Source organism: Lathamus discolor, chromosome 7 (genome assembly GCF_037157495.1).
Source record: "Lathamus discolor isolate bLatDis1 chromosome 7, bLatDis1.hap1, whole genome shotgun sequence".
Classification (NCBI taxonomy): Eukaryota; Metazoa; Chordata; class Aves; order Psittaciformes; family Psittacidae; genus Lathamus; species Lathamus discolor.
In genome coordinates, this window is record NC_088890.1 from 9,939,279 (window position 1) to 9,946,475 (window position 7,197).

The window sequence follows — 7,197 nt, forward strand, 5'->3', positions numbered from 1 at the left end:
AGAGTCAGCGATGTATTTGTAAATACAGCGCGTTGAGGAGCTTGAGGATAATGGTTTCTTTATGATGTTAGATCTGTTCACAAAGGCTCGGAAACATTTAAGATAATGGATTACTTTAGGAGCAACACTTTTTCAAGCTATCAAGGCTGTGATTCTTTACATGTTCCTGTCTAGCCACAGAAGTATTTTGAACTGTATGCATAAAAAGCAGTTTGGTATTTATGTCAAGGAGTGTGCAGTGAGTTTTCGACAAAGAACAGTTCAGCTTCCTGTAGAATTTTTCATGGAAAATGTGTTTAAACATGCTTTCTCACCAGCTGAATCTGTTTATCTCATTTAGGTCTCCTGCTGCCAGTGACCACCAGAAGTTCTTACTGTTCTTGAGAGACAAGTAAGTTGTTTGAACTATTTATTCACAATTGGTCACCAGTGTTTGGATCAGCAGTTGTACATCACATAGGAATGGTCATTGTCAGACATATTCCCTGTATTTTAAAGGAATTCTTCCAGAATTTGTCAAAGTTGGCTTCAGGTGACTGCCCAAGGTACCTTACAGTAAAGGTGTATGGAGGTGAAAAAGCAAAAAGCTGTTTTTAATTCCTGACTGGATAATTGAAGCTCTGAAACAAATGACTAATGAATCGCAAGTACAGGTGAACAATATGGACAGACAGGCATTTGAACGAGTATTTGTAGTTGAGTGGTGATGTCCCTATGAGTTAAACAAGTTTTATATACTGAGATCATTCATGTTCCCGTTTGTTGCACTGTTCCTGTCATCTGGCTGAGCCCCAGCTGGTGAGTGGAATCTGCTTTATCACCCTCAGAGCAACACGTACAGAAAAGGATGATACTTCCTATCATTTGCTTAGGAATTGGAGCTGGGAATTTTAGAGAGCTGCTGCAGCTGGTTTAGGAAAAAAAAAAAACCCACAAAAAACCAAACAATAGTTTGAAACTATCTTAAGTGTGGCTGGTCTATAAAATGTCAGAGGAGTTCAGCTGATGTTGTGGGGTATTAGCCTGTGTGATCCATTCCCTGAAGCTGTGCTGTCAAAACCAGAGCATACTTGGTGCAATCAATGTGACTGAAGACTGTTCATCTCTAAACACAAAACAACTGTATTTGCATCTAAACAGGCCTGGAGGAAGGGCTATTTTACAATTATAACAGGGCAATGGCCATGTGTGAATTCGAGCAGAATTTTGCTAAATATCAGTGTGCAAGATCGCTGAATACGCAGTCACTTCTTTTATGTTCTGTTCTGCTGAAGTAATGCAAGTGCTGTCAGTTTTGGTGGGAAGGGTCAGATCTCCAGCTTGAGATGGGTGAGACACTGAGAAGCTGCTTCACCCCAACTTCACGAAGTATTGAGCTCTCCTAAGCTGTGTACACAAGGTCAGATTTTTTTGTTGAGTGTTTCATGACTGTTTTAAGGAAAAGTAGCCTGTACTCATATAAGGCTTGCTTGAAGATGAAATGTTTCAGATTTCAAGGTCATCTGCTGTCCTGTGTGACATTTCAGGAATGAGTCACAATACTCAAGGTTTCACCATGTTTAGCCTCACATGGCATGTGGCTCTAACAGCTTGCTCCCTGCATGCTATTTTATAATTCTCTGTCCAAACTTAATATAAATATCCTAAATGGTAGGACTTCTTCCTTTCTTTATAAGCCTGTTCTACAATATCGTTTAATAAGGTTTGTGCTTGAGCTGTCATTTCTGATTACATGTTACCCTTGGTTTATATTGCTTCTTTCCCAGTGGTGAACAATACAAATGTCTGTGTGAATCTTAATGCACTTTCTTCTCCTTCTGATGTACAAATGCCTGAAAACTGATCAAAACAACTGTCCTACTTCAACTGTGTATTCAGTTCTGCCAAAAGGTTCAAATGTGATGAAAATAAAACATTCAATGAGCATAACACAGATTTTCCAGAAGAAACAGGCACATTTAACTTGTTTTGAAAGACAGATGAACACTATTAGTTTTGATATATTCTACATATAATCTTCCTACTTGGCAATTGTTATTTAAATATGTTTTTCTAGGTTGTAGCTGCATTTATGTTGTAGACTCATTTTATGCCAACACATGGATCAGTAACTTAATTATAAGTAAGTGAGTTTAAGCCCAGTGTAATGGAAATAATGTTGTATTATGCAAAGTCTGCTTAGTCTCACAGTAATAATCTGGTGGTGTGGTGTGTGTTCCACTTCATTTGCCACACTGAGGCAGGACATCCTTAAGTGTTGAACTTGAGAGCTTTGCTTTAGGTCGTGTTGCAAAAGCTGTGTGGCTTGGTTCAGTGCTGCTTGGAAGTCATGGTAGGCTGTGCCCACTGTGATGTCTTCAGGAGCTGTGGCTCCGCCACAGAGTTACAATGAACATTTGCCTACATTTGAGCAAAAATATAGATCAAAATTAGAAGAAAATTATAAACATGGCTGTATATTGAACTGTTCATTTATACTAATGAAAACTGTTACTCATACCTCTAACCATTGTAAGAGTATCTGCATCTAATACTTATTCTTTTATCAGTCGTGGGACTGTTCATAACTTCTTGGCCACTCAAGCCTGTTGAAGTTCACCTTGGTGCAAAGGGCTGTGTGTGTTTATTAACATTGCAGAAAGGGGGCCTAAATCATAATTGAAGACATGGAGGCTGCACTCACCAAGTAGGTCTCTACTCAGGAGAAATATTTGTTGTCTTACTAGGACTGCTTCTGGAGCAACACTCAATTTTGTGTGAGGAGTTGTAACTTGGGGTTTACAGTCACAAAGCAGGGCCTTGGGCTCCTTGATGGAGCTCTCCTCTATTGAAATCCGATGAAAATCAACAGTATAAATCCCCATTTCCCTGTGGTCACATGCCAGAGGCAGCACATAAGATGTTGAGTGATGTGCAGCACAAGGATTGCTTTCCCTGTGCTCTACCTTCATTTGTCTTTGGTTCTGAGTCTAATCGCCAGGTTATTAGATCAAAAATGAGTTAGGTGTGCCATGCTGGGAGGAAGCCAAAGACCAATATCTCATCTTCCCTGAGGGCAGGTGGTGCTGAGCCAGTGTGAGGCATGTCCCCAGATGATAACTACCTGCAGATGCAAGGCATCAGAAGGGTTCACCACAGCCATTGTAAACTGGTTGATTGGTAGGAATATGCGTTGGGAGGATTTGGAGCTGCTGTGCACAGCTACTCAGAGATGTCTGCCTGGCCCAGAAGAGTAAGAAGGGATGCTAGTTTAAAATATAGAGTATTATTTTACTCTTTATTCTTAAGCAGAAAAAGTGATAGGTATTGTTCAGTCTGAACCCTTTGATGCATACCGTTGTTAATGTTAATTTATGATCCTTTCAAAACCATCTTCAAAATGTCTATTAAAATATTTAATAGCAAGGTGCTTTTTCTTCTTTTCTTGCCTCATAACTTTCAAGCATATTGTTCTTTATCTTGGAAAATGAAGCACTTGTGACTTTGACAGACCATGCAGGGAAGGGGGAAGATCAAAGAGTACAAGAGGGTAACAGCAGCAAATCATTCAGAGCCCTGAGTTTGAGAGGTTAGCTGTTGTTTTTTAGAGGATTTGTAGGACTTGGAAAAGAAACTGACTGCTTGTAATTCAGAATTAGCACCTGAAAGCTTCAAGTTATCTATATTGATTGTAGTTGTTCTCAACACACCAGCGGAGGGGGAAGGAGCAGAAATATTTACTGGCATCCAACCCCAAGGAGATTCTCCAAGCTACAAAGGAAGCTTAAATACATGCCTGTCATTGACTTTTAATGGGAAATAAATACTGTGCCACTCTTTGGGGCTTTCAGAATTTCCCCTCATACATTATTTATTCTAGTTTTCCCTTTTCTACACACATTGGATTGATTCTGAAAGCTGTGGGATGCCTTTGCCTGGAAAGTTTAATCACAGGGGTGTAGGCATTGCAGGACCTGAGGCTGACATCAGAGTGGGAATTAGGCAGCCCCGGTGAGTCAGGGACACAGTTGTAGCATGGAGTTCATGCGGATGTTCCACAGCCTGCAGACCCACCTGGTGCATCGTTTGCGGCCAGTGCTAAGGCCAGCACATCTGTGCAGAAACGCCTCCTGCTTTCTGACACAAAGAGAAGGTCCTAGGAGCGAAAAAACCCAACCCTGTCATCATTCACAGTGTATGAATACCTGTGAATTCGAATGCCACCTTCTGTCCCTGCTGCCTAAGGCTACTAAGGACTTCTGTGGGGAGTAATACTGTGCTCCTTCCCTGTGGCTAGCTAAAAGGCTTCTCAGCATAGAGAGAGGAGGAAAGGTTCTGTCCTCGGGACTGTTCTGATCGTGGGGGAAGAATTTGTGAGAGAATCAAAGGCAGATGGGAAATTTGTGAGGGACTGACTATGAAATGACAAAGGCTACTCCTGCAGAAAAAGAGGAAGCATGGGCAGCAATTTAGCTGGGAGAAGCTCTAAAGAAGCTCAGCAGATGCAGGGAGCTGGGAGGTAGGATCCCTTGGGATGGTCTAAGGGATGAGAAAGGGCAAGATGTGAGAGAACCATTGGACAGCTCAGCATCCTTCTGCACAGGGGTGGTAGGAATATAGTAAAACCCATTAGGGAAGAATCAGGAGCTCCTTTAGGACTTGAAAATCTGAGGAACTGGTAGAAAAACAGAGACACTTGACAAGAAACGAAGGTGAAAGCATAGCACAGGCATATTATGGTAAAATGAAAAGCCTAAGGCAAAAAATGTGTTTCATTTAGCAAGTGAGATAAAAAGCAGGAGGAAATAGTTCTATAAATACATCAGAAATAAGATAGGACAGAAAACACAGATCTAGTACTTGACAGAGAAGTGGCTGCTTACAGAAGTGTCTAAAATGCCCTGATAACTGGTTAATTTTGATGAGAGTGTAGAATAAGAGGTCATAACAGAGAACAAAAAGGTGAGAGTTGATTTGGTTCTGCTGGACAGGTCTGGGCACAGGATCTGAGGGAATTCTCCTTAGAATTGGGAAGAATTAATCAAAGTTATGTTTGAACAAGGAGCAATTATTTTTAACAGCTTGTGGAGCTCAGAGGAGGCCTTGGAACAATCAAAATGTGAATACAGATACTAAATAGAAAATAAGTCCAGTATTTTATTGACTGAGAAGCCTCAAGTTTTTGGAAAGGCTCTGAAATTAATGAATGACAAAAATCAATCCATAACACTCAGAAGAGGTGGCTAAATTGAACGCAAAACAACCGTCATGGATTTGTCAAAAGCAGACCGGATTAGTTAATCAGACTAATCTGGTGGGTGAAAAGGGAACAAATAATTATGATAGACTTTGATTTTTGTATTTCCAGGAGGGGAGAGATGTCTTGGTGTAAGATGTACAGATAGCTGTTGAAGAAATCAACAATGTTAAGTATTAGCTCTCATTATTTGCCTGCAAACCTGGGAGAGCCTTATGAGAGTCGCAAAGGAGACCCATCTTGCTCTTGAGTTTGTTCTCTATTATAATTAGTGATTGATATGATGGAGAACTTGTAAGATCTGCTGATGATGTGGAGCAGGGGGATCACAGGGACTCTGGAGGACAGAACATAAATAAAATGTTATTTGAAAAACTGAGGAGATGTTTCTGAAAGCCCCAGACTCAAATGCAGTGCAGTAAATTACAAAGCAGTGAAGAGCGGGATGAACAGGAAAGAGAGAATAGGACTGGGGGGTGTTGGAGTGGCTGACAAGTATGAGTAAGAAGTGCAAAGCTCTTGTAGAGGAGGGAAACTCCATCTGGAGTGTATTAAGAGAAGGGACATGGGAGAAGAGACCTGGGAAGTTGTCCGGTTCTACTCTGCCTGAAGGCAACTCCAGCCTGCCTGCACCTCCCAGTGTGGGGAACGCATTTGAAGAGGAAGGTGTCTTTTGTTCCTTTATTATTTGATCAGTTTGACTTACTAGAAATCTGGACAAGGAGAGATTTATTTACCATCATTGAATAGTTTCTGACCAAGATTCCTTTTACTAAATAACTAATCAACTTCAGAGTGATCTGCTGCTGTGTATAACGTGCAGCATCAAAACATGGGGAAATGCCCACAAACAAACAACTAAACTGCAAGCAAAAACTAGGGATCAAAATAAAGCTAGTTAATAAAATCCCTTAATTAACCTTAACCTGCTGTAACTAATAATTCATTACAAATATAACCTGTCTGGGACTGCAGTTGTGTTCCATTTCAAAGCAAACCCAGTCTCCATCACTGGTAACACAGTGCACAATGACTAGCAACAAAAATTAGCATCTTGGCAGGGTGACATGAATTCATCCAGAAAATAAAAGGGGTGTCATTTGCACCATCTGCTGCACATGAATCAGGAGAGAAGGGAACAGCTGAAACCTGGAGATGTCAATATTGAAATGCCACTGGGAGGTGAAGCTGTGGCCAAGTAAACAGAGGGGCTGCCTGGCTGCAGGCTGGGACTGAGAGGAGACGTGATCAGGCACGGCCAGAAACTTTTTCCAAGCACTTTCCTTTTTCTCCTGCTTTTCTTCCTTTCCATATTTTAGAGCCATTTACTTACAGGCGTGCTGTAGATGGTGGAGGGATGTGTGTGATGCTTCCTTCTGTGTGAACCCTTCAGGGCTTGAAGGGAAAAGTGCTGCAATGAGATTGGTTTATGCCCTCCCAACCTGGGCATAAGGACATCACATCGTATGGGGTTTTACCTTCTGCCCTCTGGGGCAGGATGACAGCATTGCAGAGGAAAATGTATCAGACACTGTGGCTATTTGTATTCAGTTTTCTGTAGTGTGTGTTTGCATAGAAAGGAAATTCAAAACACATCTGTACCGATGTGCAGTGGGGCAGGTACATGTATCCTCAGGACAGTACATATGCAAAGCATGAATGTTTCCATGCACATAGCCAGGAGAACGTGTGCAGGGAGCTTCAGCCATCGTGTGACTGAGTCCTGTTTTCTTAATGAGTGTGAAAAAGATGATGGCAGATATAGGCTGAGAACATTCATGTGCTGAGCGTGGCGCTGTGTCTTCCCGGGCTGGGAAGGAGACAGAGTGTGCGTGCTGTGCCATGCTGCCTGCAGCCAGGCTGCCTAATCACCTTAATAAACCAATCAAGCACACATTTCCATCTCAGCTCCCTAAAGCTTTCCCTAGCCAAGCTGGTTAGAAATCTCATGTTTCCAGCTC

At 41.7% G+C, this 7,197-nt stretch overlaps 1 long non-coding RNA gene across 1 annotated transcript in view; it reads left to right on the forward strand.

Annotated features, from left to right (window-relative positions):
- The window catches only part of LOC136018477 (uncharacterized), a 77,624-nt gene extending 74,271 nt beyond the window's left edge, over positions 1-3,353 (forward strand). The window contains exon 3 of the long non-coding RNA XR_010614435.1: positions 341-3,353. This is a non-coding gene — a long non-coding RNA (uncharacterized LOC136018477). The remainder of the gene's footprint in view (positions 1-340) is intronic.
- Positions 3,354-7,197: the final 3,844 nt, after the last annotated feature.